This window comes from Monodon monoceros, unplaced genomic scaffold (genome assembly GCF_005190385.1).
Source record: "Monodon monoceros isolate NGI ecotype Baffin Bay Population unplaced genomic scaffold, NGI_Narwhal_1 Super_Scaffold_18, whole genome shotgun sequence".
In the NCBI taxonomy this organism is placed as follows: domain Eukaryota; kingdom Metazoa; phylum Chordata; class Mammalia; order Artiodactyla; family Monodontidae; genus Monodon; species Monodon monoceros.
Genome location: NW_021703774.1, coordinates 97392798 through 97409300, shown reverse-complemented (window position 1 = coordinate 97409300; position 16503 = coordinate 97392798).

Sequence of the window (16503 nt, the reverse complement as noted above, 5' to 3'; positions counted from 1 at the left end):
AGTCATAGAGAACTGGAACTAGTCCTACGTGTTTTCTGTCAAATGCTACGTCTGCATTTCTTCCTAGTATGTTAGGAATGCTTATTTCTTAAACACATAATAACTTGTGTCCAGAGAAAGTGAACCATATTAGTACTTGCCTCTTGTTCTAGAACACATTCTCAGTGAATGATACTAACAACATGTATCTTTAGTGACCACATTTAAAGGGTGCTTTAATAGTCTTTCTTGGTAGGGCACTGCCATCATGCCTCCAGCTAGCCAAGAGTTAGGCTGGCTTCCCTTGGTTCAGGTGCATTTCCATTAAAGTATCCGAGGAGTTCTTTGGCTTAAGACTTTATAAGTTCCTAAAAAGTTGAGGGGGGAGGAAGTCAAGATGACCTAGGAAATAAACCATACATATTACATCAAAAGTGAACTTGAGTTTAATGTTAAAAAAGTTCAAACCACACACAGGCATCTCTGTGGTGTGGAAGTTCTGATCCACTCTCACCAGAGCATTCTTGAAGCTTTAAATCAGGAGTGGTTTGGGGGTTGTGATGCCCTTCTTCAATCAGTCTCGCATCTCTCCTTGGCTGCATCTCATTCACAACAGACTCCATGGGTGCGTGGTCCAGAGGCAGTGCCCTGGGACCTCCTCTAGGTGTGCTGGTCTTGGTTGTTAGCTGAGTCCTGCCCCTGGAAATCCGTGTGAAATCCATGTGGACTGCGGGGCTGGTTGCAGTCACAGACCCACTGAAGGCAGTGTAACTCATGGCTTTTGTTTCTTAACCAGAAAGTGAAGCACATTTGGCTCTGGTAGAACTGGAGGGGTTGGGTGTCTTCCCTTGTTCTACCTGTTTAAAATTAACAAAGAGTAATAGTCTGGGGAAGACCCATTCAAAAAACAAAGAAAAAAAAAACAAAAAAGAAAGAAAAGAAAAAGTGAGGAGGCTGAGAAAGTGGGCCCAGCCCTTCCACACTTGCTTCAACCAGATTTGCTCTGTCATTATCTTTTTTATGTTCTGAAGTTCTGAATAAGATTTTCATTGAAAAAAGGAGTCTGGGGCTTCCCTGGTGGCACAGTGGTTGAGAGTCCGCCTGCCGATGCAGGGGACACGGGTTCTTTCCCCCGTCCAGGAAGATCCCACATGCCATGGAGCTGCTGGGCCCGTGAGCCGGAGCCCGTGCTCCACAACGGGAGAGGCCACAGCAGTGAGAGGCCTGTGTACCGCAAAAAAAAAAAAAAAAAAAGGAGTCTGCTATAAAGTTAAAAAATTGAAAACCATTTATCTTGTTCAGTCCCTTCATTACACACATAAGTAAAATGTGCTATAAGCAGATTTTAATAGCGAAGGAATATCAGAAATACCACATATTGTCTTTCCCCGTTTTGGGATGAGTGAAATATATTATGGAGTATAATGATGACCCGTTCCTACTAAATACATATGGTCAGGTATAATCTGTATTCGTACAGTCTCTCCAGAAAATATTATTGCCATCCGTTAGCAGGAGTGTTCAATCCATTTGAAAAGGATGAAGAAAATTCCTTGGGAATAATATCTTCTCCCTTAGAAGTGTTTCGTATAACTGCAAAGTTGCTGCCATATGGTTCCTGCAAAGGTTCTGCCAAATTCCCGTGGTTCTCACAAGAGCTCCTACCGCCTCTGTTCTTTTAATCTCCTGCTGCGGCTGGCAGACATGGGAGAGACAGACACGCTGCAAAGGGAAGTCGACAGAATAAAATGAAAGCCCTACAACTGTGTTTGTGTCGGTGTAGATGGGGGTCCCCCCTCCCTCAGCTTGCTCGCAGAGGTGGGCGTGAGAACCTGTAGGAATGTCTGGAAGAGATCCTGGGGAAGTCGTTTTGCCCAGAAGCTGGAGGAGAAGCAAAAGGCAAGTGTTAAGTTTCTTGGAAGGCCTGGGTGGCTGGGGGTAGGGGTGTTTCAGTGGGGAGAAGATTTGGGGGATTTTTTTTTTTACCTTCCAGAAGAAAGAGAACTGTACCTGGAGGCTGGTCTGCATTTATAAAACAACATAACAACATATAGAAAGACTACCATTCCTGAGTTAATGTTCTGGCAGGCAGGGGAGAAACAGGCTTGGTGCCCACGTGGGGACTAGATTCTTTTCTCCCTTACGTGATTGCTTTGAGTCCCTCCTGTTTCTTGGTGAGCTGTATTATAGTCTCTCCCTGAAACCCACACACTAACTCCAAGTGGATGACAACTTCCTTCTTTAGAAAATCTCAAAATACTCTTGAAGTAAATGGCAGCATTACAACATAGGCTTGTAGAGTCTGCAGTTGTAGACCATAAGCTATTGCTTGCTAATTTTTGACCTCACCCTTTGAAATAGATTCCTTGATTATTAGCTGCGGAATGGTGCTTGCTAAGTTGGGTGTGGATTCATTTTTTATACCTTGTGTGTGCATTGATTTAAAAAAATCTTTCATAATAACTTATGTGGATCATCTGTTTTTATTTTGTTTTATCGCTGTTCAAAGTAGGTAAGGTGAAAAGGGAATTTCGGCATCTCCAATGCATTCTAAAAATTACACTAAAGAAGTAAAATAAAATTTCTGGTCCAGGCTTGCTAGGCTCAGCAAGCCCAGTGGGCTTACGTTTCTGACCTAACGTTACTTCTTCACTAGCTATCGTTTTTGTGGACTCATCAAGAGATTTGCCACACATGTTGGAGAGCAGTGAGGTTGCCATCGAAGAGCACCCGTACTAGTCCTCATGCTAGCCAGAGGTCCCTTTGTGTAAGTTCTGTGGGTGATCTTCCCCGCCTTGGTAAATGTTTTCCACTGCACTCTTTCCACGGCTCCCACTCCTGCACCGGCTTGGACTGTTGTGCCTCTGACGTCCGTGGGTGGGCCTGGGGCTTCTGCTTGGTTAGACTGAGACACTGAATGGCTCTCACACCCCGTCTCCCTCTCCTTCTCCTTTATCTGTATTGTCTCTGCATGCTTCAAGATGAGGTAATTAAATACATCCTTGAAGGATATAGAAAACAATAGCACTCTCCTTTTTGCCTGATTCTGGGGGAGTACAACGCCTTAAACCACCAGGTTGTCTTGTCAAATGAGTTATTGTTTTTCAAAATATAGCCTGAACAGCATCCTCTATAAGTAAGCCTCCTGGCTTTCAGTTTAAAGTGATATTTGCCAGTAAAAGCCTGCCAAAAAAATAAATAAATAAAAGCAGGCTTACCGTTAAATATTGATTTAAGCTTGGAAACTGGCTCCAAATTTTGTTATACCAGTCTTGATCTCCACGGCCTCTGGGCATCTGTTTCAATTTGGTCAAATTGAAATGGGGAGGGACAGTGCCAGGCTAACAGCAAGGTGATCCAATATAGTAGGATGAGTTGTATTTGATGAAAAAGAGCCAGACAAAGTCATCTATAGATCCTGAGGACAGGTGAACTGGGCTCAGATAAAATGAGAGCTGATGGGCATCTTGACTTATCCCATGGGCTGACTTAAGCCAGTGATTATTTTTTTGAAATGTAAAAAAAATGTTGAGTTATCTTTTGAGGGCAGTATGATTTTTTTTTGTTTCTGTTTTTGTTTTTTGCCTTTCTGTGTATCCTGCTAAATATAAGCTTTTTCCTCCAACTGGTCTGGCTGGGAGCTTTCCCCCATGATCCTTTCACATCACTGGTAGGAATGTTAAAAAGCCCAACTACAAAACTTTTCTTATGAACTGAATTTCTCAATTCTTACCTGGAGGTTTTCTCCTATCTAGGGAAAAGATAAGGTTCTCAGAAGAATTTCTTCATCTGGAATGTATATGCTTGAGACTTGTTATATTATTCTCCTCTGTCTCTGACAAGAGAAGGCAAACAGGCAGGGGGGGGTTAAAGTTCCTGAAAAAAGGGCCCTTGATAAATCTGAACTCTGTGCATGCAAAGTGCCTGAGATCCATTAGTTTTGACAACCTCAGTTACTCCGGTGTCTCTCGTCATCTGTAAAGTTAACAAGGGCTGATAAGACATGATGAGGCTGGGTCCTGGTCTGTATTTCCAGATTCATCAATATTTCACAATACCATTTTCTTACAATCAGATACATTAGTTTGCCAAGTGTGGATGCCACTGGATGTTCACCCAGTGCTGGTGTTTAACAAAAGCCCTGCATTTAAATCAGAAGATACGGGGCCTTGAGGTGCGCCTCGCTTGCCACTGTACCTTGCTTTCAAATGCACATTCTAATTTGGGTGAGAAAGTTGGTGTTTGACCTCTAGAAACTGCTACTGCCTACCTTGAAAAATATATTGTTCTGCTCTGTGGGCAAAAAAGCATCCATCTTAGCCACATTCTCATATTCTTTTTTGTTCTCCAGCCCTGACGATGCCCTTGTGTTTCTTTGTACTTCACACTGTGGACAGTAGAATCAGGCACCAAAGGGTGAATTTAATTTGGAACAGACCTCTGTCTTGATAGAACTGCCTTTACTCAAGCTCAAACGCAGCAACCTGCAATTTGCCAAGGCAGTACCTCACCTCGCGCTATCACAGGCTCTAAAAATTAAGTCCAGCCTCGGCACCTCTCTTAGCTCACCCAGCTCCCAACAACAGCACAGAGTGGTTGTGGACACAGAAGTCAGCCAAGCAGCAATGGTTCTCTCCCTGATGTAATCAAATGCAATGCACGGGTATCACTTGATTAACAGCTGCGGTATTAATTTCCCTTTTTGGTTGCTTGACTCACAGCAAGAATCATGTCAAGGCAGCAGAGAAGCAATTAAATTGATTTTAATCTTTGTCAGGGAAGATAACATGCCTCCTTCTCTTCTCATTTAAATAATTAAAGTTTCAGGAGGTATTATTTCTGGCTTTAAAGAAATTGGTATCTTAATGTAATAGAATCCTTGTAATTATATACTTAATGGTTCTTAATAAGTTAATCATGGTTTTTCATTTAAAATGTATTTTTTACTTATTAAACTTTTATTTGTTATAGTATCTTTGCTTTTAAGGAGAAAGGGGAAAACACAAAGAGAGATACAGTTCTGTCATTTCTCATTATTAAGCCTTTCAACAGCTTTCTTCTCCTTTTGTGGTGTGTTGGACTTAAGTTTGAAGTAATATTTTTACATTTTAATGCATTTAAAAGAAGCCCACTTCTTATAATGACAACATATTTATTTTAATGATAATGGAGGCTTGGGCTTCTATGACAATTTTCTTATAGAACATCATATGTATTTAAATTGTGTGGGGCTCCCTTAAACTTAAAATTTCATTAAGGTCTTAGAGAAATATTGGAAAAATATTGCAAGTGGTTTCATTCCTCTTTGGTATTCAGTCCAATATTATATAGTTATTTTGCTCCTCACCCCAATATTGTGAAATGTACCATAAACATTTCTGAGGAAGGGAAATAGGGGCAGAATTCATAGATCAAGTGGCCTTTCTCACTAGATGCTGGATTTCAGCTGTCATGCACGTGTAACCCACAGGATACTGAGCATTACATAAGTTAACTGCCATCAACCTGAGTCTCTACCACAGGGGTGAGTGACTCCTGAAACAGAAGAAGTGTTATTCTGGAGAATGACTAGTTCTCGTTTCAGACCCTAATCAAGAAGTGAGTGTTTCACGAAAAGCTTTAAAAAATGCTTCCTCTTTCAGGATGGTGAACACTGATTGGGAGGAGAGAGCACACATCACGCTGAGACCCTGGGCCCTGGACCAAACACACTGAGGTTAGAGAGAGGCAAAGCCAGCATCCTGGAGCTGGTTCCTTTATCCAGGGTTTTGGAGGGGCTCAGTCTTCTGTAGAAATTAATTGACAAAGACTGAATCTTCCCTTGGTATTTTGAAAGAGAGCTGCTGCTAGCTTATATACTATGAATTGCCAAATGTCACTGCCTCTGGGTGGACAGATTACAAAAAGACACCTCCTCCTCCTGGTATGGCTAGCAGAGGATAGGCTGGATTTCAGCCCCTACTCTCCTCCCTCTGCCTTGCTGCTGCCAAACTGGGTGCTCCTTGGCAGTGCAGGCTCTGCACAACTGTACGTGGTTTGATCGTGCATAAGCAAGACTGTCAACTTCTGATACAAACTCTGAAGCAAGGAGTGAATATATTCACTCCTCTGTAGATGGCAGAGGAGGTGAGCAGTATGGGCAGAGAGAAGCATCAGAGAGGCTGCAAGAAGAACGCTCTAGGGCAGTGCTCCCCAACCTTTTTGGCACCAGGGGCCAGTTTCGCAGGAGACAATTTTTCCGCGGACGGCACGTGGTTGGGGGGATGGGTCAGGCGGCAATGTGAGCGATGGGGAGCGGCAGATGAAGTTTCGCTCGGTCGCCTGCCGCTCACCTCCTGCTGTGTGACCTGGTTCCTAACAGGCCTTGGACTGGTATCGGTCCATGGCCTGCGGGTTGGGGACCCCTGATGTACCTCCCCCAAGCACACTGACTACAAGGCTTATTTCTATAGAAACACTGCCCCTGTTTGGGGATTTGTCTTACTTACTTTTTTGCCCCTAGTCCCTAGCACAATGTCTAGGCCAGAGGATTCATTCATTCATCCATTCAACAAATATTTATTGAGCACCTGCTATATGGCAGACACTATTCTAGGAACTTAGGATACAGCAATGAACAAAACAGATAAGTTCATACACTAATAGAGCTTATATTCTGGTGGAATAGTTTAGTATTTACACAAGTAAATAAGCAACCAAGACATGTGTTATGAGGAAAATTAAATAGGGGATATGATAATGACTAGATAGGGGTGATACAGATGGGCAGTATTGGGGGAACTCTTTGAGGAAAGGACATTTGAATTGATATCTGAATGTCAGGATTCAAATGTAGGAACAAGGTGTGTCTAAATGATAGAAAGAAGGAGAGTGTGACTCGAACTGAATGGGCAAGAAGAGAGAAGGGGTATGGAGATGAGTGGGAGGGTTCAGAGGTGGTTATGTCAGAGAAGGAGGTGAAGGAGTTAGGCAATGTCAAAAGCTGACCCATGCTGCTGGGGTCATGCTGCAAAGCCACACCCTGCTACAAAGGTTCTCCAAAACTTCATTACCACAAAAAATGTTAGGACACCATCAAGAAAGTGAAAAGACAACCCACAGGATGGGAAAAAATGTTGACAAATCATATATCCAATAAGGGATTTATAACCATAATATATAAAGAACTCTTACAACTCAATAATAAAAAGGCAAATAACCCAATTAAAAAATAGACAAAGGATCTGAATAGACATTTCTCCAAGGAAAACATACAAATAGCCAAAAAACAAATGAAAAGGTGCTTAGCATTGTTAGTCATCAGAGAAATGCCAATCAAAATCATGAGATACCCCTACATACAGTATGTAGAATGACTAGAATAAAAAGTCAAATAATAGCAAGTGTTGACAAGGATGTGGAGAAATCAGAATCCTTGTACACTTCTGGGACTATAAATGGGAATGTTAAATGATCCAGCCACCTTAGAAAACAGTCTGGCAGTTCCTCAAATGATTAAACATAGAGTTACTGTATGTCCCAGCAATTCTATTCCTATGTATATATCCAAGAGAAATTAAAGCATATGTGCACATGAAAACTTATACCCGAATGTTTATAGTGGTAGTATTCATAATACCAAAAGGTAGAAACAACCCATATGTCCATCAACTGACAAATGAATAAACAAAATATGGTATGTTCATACAATGGAATTTTATTTGGCCATAAAATGAGGTACTGATACATGCTATGACATGGATGAACCTTAAAAACGTTATGCTAAATGAAATCAGGCAGTCAAAGGACCACATGTTATAGGATTCTATTCATATTAAATTTCTAGAACAAGGAAATCTATAGAGACAGAAAGTAGATTAGTGGTGGTTTAGAGGCTGGGGGAATAAGAAGATACAGGACTGATAGTTAAAGGGTACAGGGTTTCTTTTCAAGGTGATGAAAATATTCTAAAATTGACTGTGGAGATGGTTGTACATATCTGTAAATATACCCCCAAACCACTGGATTGTACACTTGAAATGTATGGTATGTGAATCACATCTCTATAAAGCTGTTAAAGAAAAACACTAAAAACCCCCAAAGCCTAAGGGTACACTTCAGACTCCCTAAGAGTTTCAGGCTCTTCAGATAAAATTTACTAGTCCAGATCAGAATAGCTTTGTGCCCAAGGGAGAATCATCAATGAAGCTATTCTTAGAACACAAAGCTTTTCTTCCTAAAATACTGGAAAGGAGCAACACCTTGAACACCACAGGAAACCCATAAATATCTAATTTGCACCACTGCATGATAAAAGCAGCTTGCTGCTTCCACTCATTGGCAACACTCAAAAATATATTCTAGCTCTTTGCCTGCTAATAAGGATATTTACGTTTGCTCTTTGCACCAACTAAATAAGCCCTGTTTATTCCCACAGTTTCCCTGCTGCCCTGGTCCACCTGGACTGTGTTTGGAAAGCAAGGAGAGAGCCGTTCTGGGACAGACTCAGTGGTGAAAAGTGCAAGTGCTTCATGAGAGTCATTTAAATGAATGCATTTGGAATCATGGATTTCTAAGTGAGTCTGGAATTTGGAAGCTATTTCAGTTTCCTAGATGATAGGAAGTTAGCCATTATATTCTACTACCAGTAACATGCTCTTTGTCCTGCAGATGACAGTCATTGCAGACGCAAATTTTAAGCCATTTAAGACAGGAAAATTCGTATTCATCTTTGTACTCTCTCTGTTAGTGCTTTTGTATATAGTATGTGTTTTAGTACTTTTTAAAATTGAATTTGAATTAATAGATCACTAGAGTTTAAGGACAAGATCAAGGACATTTTTCAGTGATTGAAATGAATAAGATTGAATACATGATGGATTGTAGTAGCCAAATGTAGGTCTGACTCAGCCTGGGAGCTGGCTTATAAATGTAATGTTATTGGAACCAGAGAGTCTCCAGCTGCTAATCAGGAAGCCAGGGAAGGGAAGGTGTTATTGTAAGTTGTTATAAACAGGAAATGGAAAGTAAGACTTTCCCAATATCTTTTAGCTCAGTCAGAGAAAGCAAGACACTGCATCTGGTACACACAAGCATTCAACTCAATAAACTGAGGCTCTGTTTGGGTGGCAGAATAGTTCACTAGGTTTGCCACAGTTTATGTGAGATATCTAATTTCCTCCCTCTCATTATGAGACAAGATTTCCAGTAGTTGGAGTATATGGGGTTGTGCATTTGCCAGTCACAGGAATCAAACTTTCCTCTATATTGACCAGCCACAAGGTACTACCCATGTGTGTGAGGTCTAGTCTAAAAGAGCCTGTTGGCCTCCTTTATGGAAAAAAATTTAACAGTGATTTCCATCAGTTTCTTTCAAACCTTTCCTCTTTTCTGCCATCTATTAGAATAGGACATGTTTTCTTGTCTTCCCTCTGTCCATTCAGATTATGTGGATAAGTCTGAAATATGCACATCTCCTAAATGCATTTTTGAATGTATGAGATGTGCTTTGAAATCCTAGGTGTAGGATACTGATGCCATCTTTACCACTTATATGGCTCTTAGCACTTTACAGCTCAATTTTCTGCTTAAGAGGGTGCCGCTTATAAACCAGCAAATACAGCAAGTGACTAATTAGCCAAATTAATGAGGGCTTGTTTACTTGAAGTCCCCAGTGCCCTTGGAACTTGGGATGTTTCATTATTACAATCTGCAAGTGGTTTCCTCCAATTAATTTTTAACATACGGCTCTTGCCTCTTCCCAGTAATATGTAATGTCCTCATACTTCAGAGGGGTTTACAAGCATTAAATAAATCATTATTCCTTATAGGGAATTACTGAAAGACTGGAACAAAAAGGAATCATATTGCTTTTTTGGCCTACTTTACAAATTTTAGTCCGTAGTTCTAGAGGAAAATTGACAAAGAGCAATTGTTAAGGCCTATTCTGAGAAACAAATGGAAAGGAAAAAACATATGTAGATATAAAAGGAATTGCTCTTTTCCACAGAATGAGTGATAAGCAAGCTAAGAAAAGTCAATCTTCTTACTTATAGCTCCTTGTGAGATTCCATGATTGGAGACAAATTCAAATCTAAGTAGGCACATAGAAGCATGTGTTTAGAGCACATTCAGAAACGATGTGTGCATCTAGAGCATATACACAAGTGAGGTGCATGAGTGATGTCACAGAAATAGTGAAGTAGGGAGCTCTAAGAATTGGTCCCTCCACTGAAGCAGGCATTAAGTTGGTAAAAGCTGACAGAATCATGTTTTCTAGAACTCTAGAATCTAATAAAAAACTTGCAACAACTGGGGGAGAACTTAATGAAAAATAAATTGCTAAATTTCAGCATTAAGGAAATCTCTGTCAGATCACTGACTCTCTGCTGAGAACAAAACAGAGACTTGAGGGATCACACATGACAAAAAATACAGTCTTTGCCAAAACAGTTTAGAAAAATCGCTTAACAATGGATGACTGAAGCCCTCAATAAACAATAACAGCAAACCCTGGAGAGGGAGAGAATCTGATTTCCAGAGTTATCACATTATAATGTTCAAAATGTCACTGAAAATTTTAACAAAAATTACAAGACATGCAAAGACACAGGAAAGTATGATTTATTCACAGGAAACAAATTGACAGAAAACATCCTTGAACCTGAGATCAGACATTGGATTTATTAGACAAAGACTTTAAATCAAAGATCTAAATGAAACTATGGATAAAGAAGTAAAAAACAACAACAGCAACAACAACCAAAAAAAAAAAAAATGGGGAGGACAATGTATGAACAAATAAAGAATATCAATAAAACATTGACATCAAAAAAAAAAAAAGAAAGAAAAATGAACCAAATAGAAACTCTGGAGCTGAAAAGTACAGTTGAATGAAAAATTCACTAGAGGGATTCAACAGCAGATTTGAGTAGATGGAAGAAAGAACAGCACACTTGAGGATAGGACAACTGAAATTAAAAAGTCTGAGGAGCAGAAAGAGAAAAAAGAATGAAGAAAAAGGAACACACCCTAAGGATTTGTGGGACTTCATCAGGTATTTCAATATACACATTATGGGAATTACAGAAGGAGAAGAGAGAGAGAAAGGGGAAGAAGTAACATTTGAAGAAATAATGGCTGAAAATTCCCTCAATTAGATGAAAGACACGAATCTCCGCATCCAAGAAGCTCAACAAACTTCAAGTAGGATAAACTCCAAAGAGATCCACACTGAGACATCTATTACTAAACTATTAAAAGCTAAACACAAAGGGACAATCCTGAGAGAGCAACATAAAAGCAATTCGTTACATACACCTGATCCTTAATAAGATTAACAGTTGTCTTCACATAAGAAAGTATGGAGGGCAGAAAGCAGTGGGTGATATGTTTAAAGTGCTGGCAGCAAAAATTATGCCAACCAAGAATTCTATATGTGGCAAAACTATACTTCAAAAATGAAAAAAAGAAATTAAGACATTCCCTAATAAACAAAAGCTGAAAGATTTCATTGCTAGTGGACCTGCCCTATAAGAAATTCTAAAAGGAGTCCTTCAAGCTGATATGAAAGAACAGTGATTTGAAGCCATGCAAAGAAATAAAGAACTTTGGTAAAGATAATGACATAGGTAAATATAAAAGCCAGTATTATTGCATTTTTGGTTTGTAACTTATTTTTTTGGTTTCCTATATGATTTAAAAGACAAATGCATAATATATTAATTATAAATCTCTGTTAATGGGCACAAAATATATAAATATGTAATTTCTAACAATAAGAATCTATAGTACATGAGACTTCCCTGGTGGTCCACTGGTTAACACTCCATGCTCCCAATGCAGAGGACACGGGTTTGATCCATGATCAGTGAATGAAGATCCCACATGCTGCATGGCACGACCAAAAAATAAAATAAAATAAAATAAAGATGTCTTTAAAAAAAAAAAGAATCTATAGTGCATGCAGAAATGATGTACACATATAGAACTGAAGTCTGTCTCTAGAACACATGCAGAAATGAAGTGAGCATCTTCAGCCTATTCAGAAGAGAGAGACTGATGCCAATGATTAAATTATAATTCATTCAAGATAATTGGTTCTACTTATACTTGAAACTTAAGTTGAATTGTGCTGAATTGGGTGATTGGGATTGACATGTATACACTGATGTGTATAAAATTGATGACTAATAAGAACCTGCTGTATAAAAAAATAAATAAAATAAAATTCAAAAATTAAAAAAGACCAAAAGATTTAAATGAACAAATCACCAATGAAGATGTTTGACAAAGGAACAAATGAAAAGATGCTTCGCATCATTGGTCAACAGGGAAATGCAAATCAAAATGATGAGATACTACTTCATACCCATTAGAATGGCAGAAAAATAAAACAAATACCAAAAAGCTGATGATGTTAACTGTTGACAAGGAAATGGAACAATAAAAAAAAAAAAAAGAAAATTTAATAATTCTACCTTTGTATTTTGAAAACAGGCAATCTCATATATTAGGGGCTAAGCTACAGATGGTATTAAGTTTGGAATGACTTTTAAAAAAGAAAGAAGAAAAGGTTTTTTTTTTTTTTTTACTGCCAGCGATCAAGGTGGTATTTCTCAAAATTGCAACAACAAAATTAGGATAATTTACATTTGAGTCAATGGAGGAGATGTCATGAAAAGGAAGGTTTGATGTGCTGAAATTAATGGAAACAATAAGAGCAAAGGTAAGATTTCAGCATCTGTACATGCCAGTTATTCACTTAGAATGTGGAGAGAACGGGTTTTGAGGTTGCCTTTGATGAAAGGGAGTCTGGTTGCTTGACTTGTAAGGATAAAAGGATATTCCAGGTAAAATGGGTGTTGAGCAGAAAATGGCTTTGGAAGCTAAGAAAACAAGGGTCACTTTACAATCCAGCCCTTCTTTGTAGTGAGTGATAAACTCAGGTTCTTAGGAGAAGAAACAATAATCATATCCTTAAATATGTAGTTATGCCTAACACTAAGATAATAATGAACTGTCAGTGGCCTAATAACTATCTTTCCTTAAATAATCTAAGAGTATTCTCAGCCTTTCCCATCCCCTAATCTGCAGAAAAAGAGTTTTGGCTTTGCCTGCAGTTTCTTTACCTTCCTTGCTGCCTGAGGAGTGTTCTGCTATTACCAGGACAGAATTTTGGGGTTTGTGATGCAAAATGAGAATGATAGTGTGAAGGAAGGGTAGAACAACCAGAGTGCTCAGACTAGGTGTGGAGGAGGAGATATTTTTAGAGAGTTTCTAGGAGAGTGGCATGAAAAGTGCTCCAAGGTATGAGGAAAATAAATGGGAGAAGAAATTAAAGTTTTAAAAAACATGTAACTGTGAATTATATTTCCTCTTCACATGCAGTCCAAAGAGGTTGAGTGATTTTGAACATACTCTGGTTGCTGAACAGTGGTTCATTGACTGTGCACTGTTGAGACTGAATCACGTGACTCCTGGCTTCAACACGCTTACACGTATAATAGTGAAGTTCTAGAAACCAAGTGAACATTAGGTAGAATTTGGATTAAAAGGCACTGACACCAGTCCTTTTCCAATCCTGTATCTGAGACTCAAGTTTTTGTTTTATTTAGAGTTCTTTCAAAATCATCTTTCAAGACTCAGCTCCAATACGACCTTCTCTGTGAAAACTTTTCCTGATATTCCTCATTTCTCTGATGGAATCGAATCTTCATCCTTCGGGTCTCACTTCTCCATTGTATAGATTTCTCTCATTTCATTTAAGGCACTTGGGTGAATTTATTTGTCTCTCCAATTGACTGTGAGATCTTTGAGGGCAGAAACCATCTTTGTTTCCCTGGAGCCTAGCGCTGCACCTGGCACACAGTAGACACTTAATGCTCATTTGTTGAAAACACAGCTTATTAGCCATTGTTCGGCTTATTGTTTCTCTTCATTTCCACGCCTATGTACTACTGATTAATGAATCTTCCTGAAGAACGATCAAATACACAGTGACTTCACACTATTAAAATGACAGTCCAAATTCATTAGTATAGCATAAGTTCTTGGTAATCTGACTTTAGACTATTTTTCAGGCTTCCTCTCCCTTTAAAGCCTCTATGTTCTATCCAAATTGAATAATTTATGTGCTTCTTTTTTTTTCAAAAAAGTTTTTTCAGTAGGAAGGAAGAACCTTATAAAATATCCCAGCATAAATCCTGTCAGCCCCTGAATTTGCACTTGTAGACTATATAGTAAGGAGAACTGGGACAGAGAGACAAGAGATAAAAGATCACACAGGAGGATGCAAGTTATTGTAAATGTTCTAATTTCTATGTTAGGCTGTGGGATCACTGGTGTTCATTATATTTAAAATAAGCAAGCAAGCAAACAAACAAATAAATAAGAGCCACAGGAACCAATGATCAAAGTATGTCATAAAAAGCCAGAATATGATTAATCCAATTCCACAAACTTGAAATAAACAAAAGAGTAGCTGAAAGTTGTAATGTAATGGAGAAAAATACTACAAGTAATATAGCCAAAGCTGCTTGTCTCCTGTCTTGAATGTCTGAGATCCTTTCTGCTTTCTCCCTATTGCCTTAACTTGTGGGATGGTCACAAATACTAGGCACCTATATAGGAAAGGTATTCATATTTTATGTTAAGAATTTCTCAGTAATGACTTTTTGTAGATGACTCTCAAGGTTCAGTGTGTCCAAAAAAATCTGTGTCTTGTTAACATTTTGAATTTCTGGACCCACCTCCCAGAAATTCTGATTCATTAGGTTTGGTTGTATGATCGAAGAATCTGATTTTAAATAATTACTCTTGGGGTATTTTGATGCAGATGATCCAAGAAAAATATGTCATTATATGACTTTGGAACATCAAATTGAGCTGCAGACTTAGTGGTGTAGAGATGTACAGTGACCCTGAAGACACTCTCAAGAAGAGCGTCAGAAATGGTTAGAGTAATGGGAGCATTGATTTGAGGCATTTTCCGGGTTTAAAGGATCTAAATGTTTCTAATCCTTAAAGCCTCACTCAGCAGCAACCAGTGGGAGATGTCATAATGGTCTACAAATATTTGGACACCATAAACATCAAAGATGGAGAGAACTTATTTAGCTTGTTGGAAGATAGTATGATTAAGAGTAACTAAAAATGACCTCTGGGCTGAATTTAAGATTAGCCTTCTGAAAGTGAAGGGATTAGAGTTCAGGGTAGATTCTTAACAAAAGTGATAAATCAATAGAGGAAAAGTGGAAAAAAATTGATCCACAAATGAGATGAATTTACTTGTATTTAAAAGCTGGGAATGATAGCTCCCAAATTTCTTCTAGTCTGCATTTCTTTCTGTAGTGCCTACATGGACCTCTCTCCCATCTGCTCTCATGCTTGGCCTTGGCTTTGGCCTTGGTAGGTTTTGATTGGTCCTTTGTCTTGCCTCTGGGGACATTAAAATGTTAGCCAGCCTTGATACTCCAAACCCACAGTTGTTGGTCTCCCTTTCTTCCTTTATTCAATTAATATTTAAGTACTTACTATTAAGCACCTTTAAAGTGTCTTTTAAACCTAGGCACTGGTTATCAAGACAAACAAAAGCTTTGTCTTCAGGGAGCTTATATCCTTGGGGATTACTGATTATTATGGACTGAACGTTTGTGTCCTCCCAAAATTCATATGTTGAAATCCAAACCCCCAATGTGATGGTTTTAGGAGATGGAGCCTTTGGGAGGTAATTAGGTCATGGGTGGAGTCTCCATAAATGGGATTAGTGCCCTTATAAAAGAGAACCAAGAGAACTCTCTAGCCCTCTTTCTGCCATGAGGACACAGTGAGAAGTTGGCTGCAATGAAGAAGCAGGCTCTCACCAGACACTGAATCTACTGGTGACTTGGTCTAGGATTTCTTGCTTCCAGAACAGTGAGAAATAAATGTCTGTTCTTTGAGCCACCCAGTCTATGATACTTTTGTTATAGCAGTCTGAACTGACGAAGACACTGATAGCACCCCACTTGCTGTGTTTCTAGTTGGAATTGGTTGAATTATTTCTTCCATGAGCTCTGTCTCATGGGGAGAGCATAAAAGGTCTTGGTTGTGAGCTAACTCCAGAGCACAGGTAGCTGGGAGAAATACTGTTATGACAGAACAGGGCATGAGCCTTATCGCAATTCTTCTTTCCAACCCTATCTGACTCATCTCTCTCATAGCCTTTTATTATTAACTCAGCTGAATTTGCACCATTCACATTTGGCAAACATGCAGAATTTATGAATTCCCTTTATTCTGCATTGCCTCACCAGCAGAGAGATCTTCAGGGCATGCAAAGCTAGGCCATTTCCCCAGGCCTGAGTTCTGTATGCTGGCAACAGGTAGTAGACAGGGAGTAAGAGATGACTTTCAGGTAAAGCACAAAGAAAAGACACACCCACGCATTTGGTGAACTTAGTACCATCTCCTAGGCAAAAAAAAGTGGGACAATTCTTCCCTCTTCCAGATCTCTTCTCCTTTCCATCTCAGGCTGCAAGTTGCTCTTTTATGGCACCATAAAAG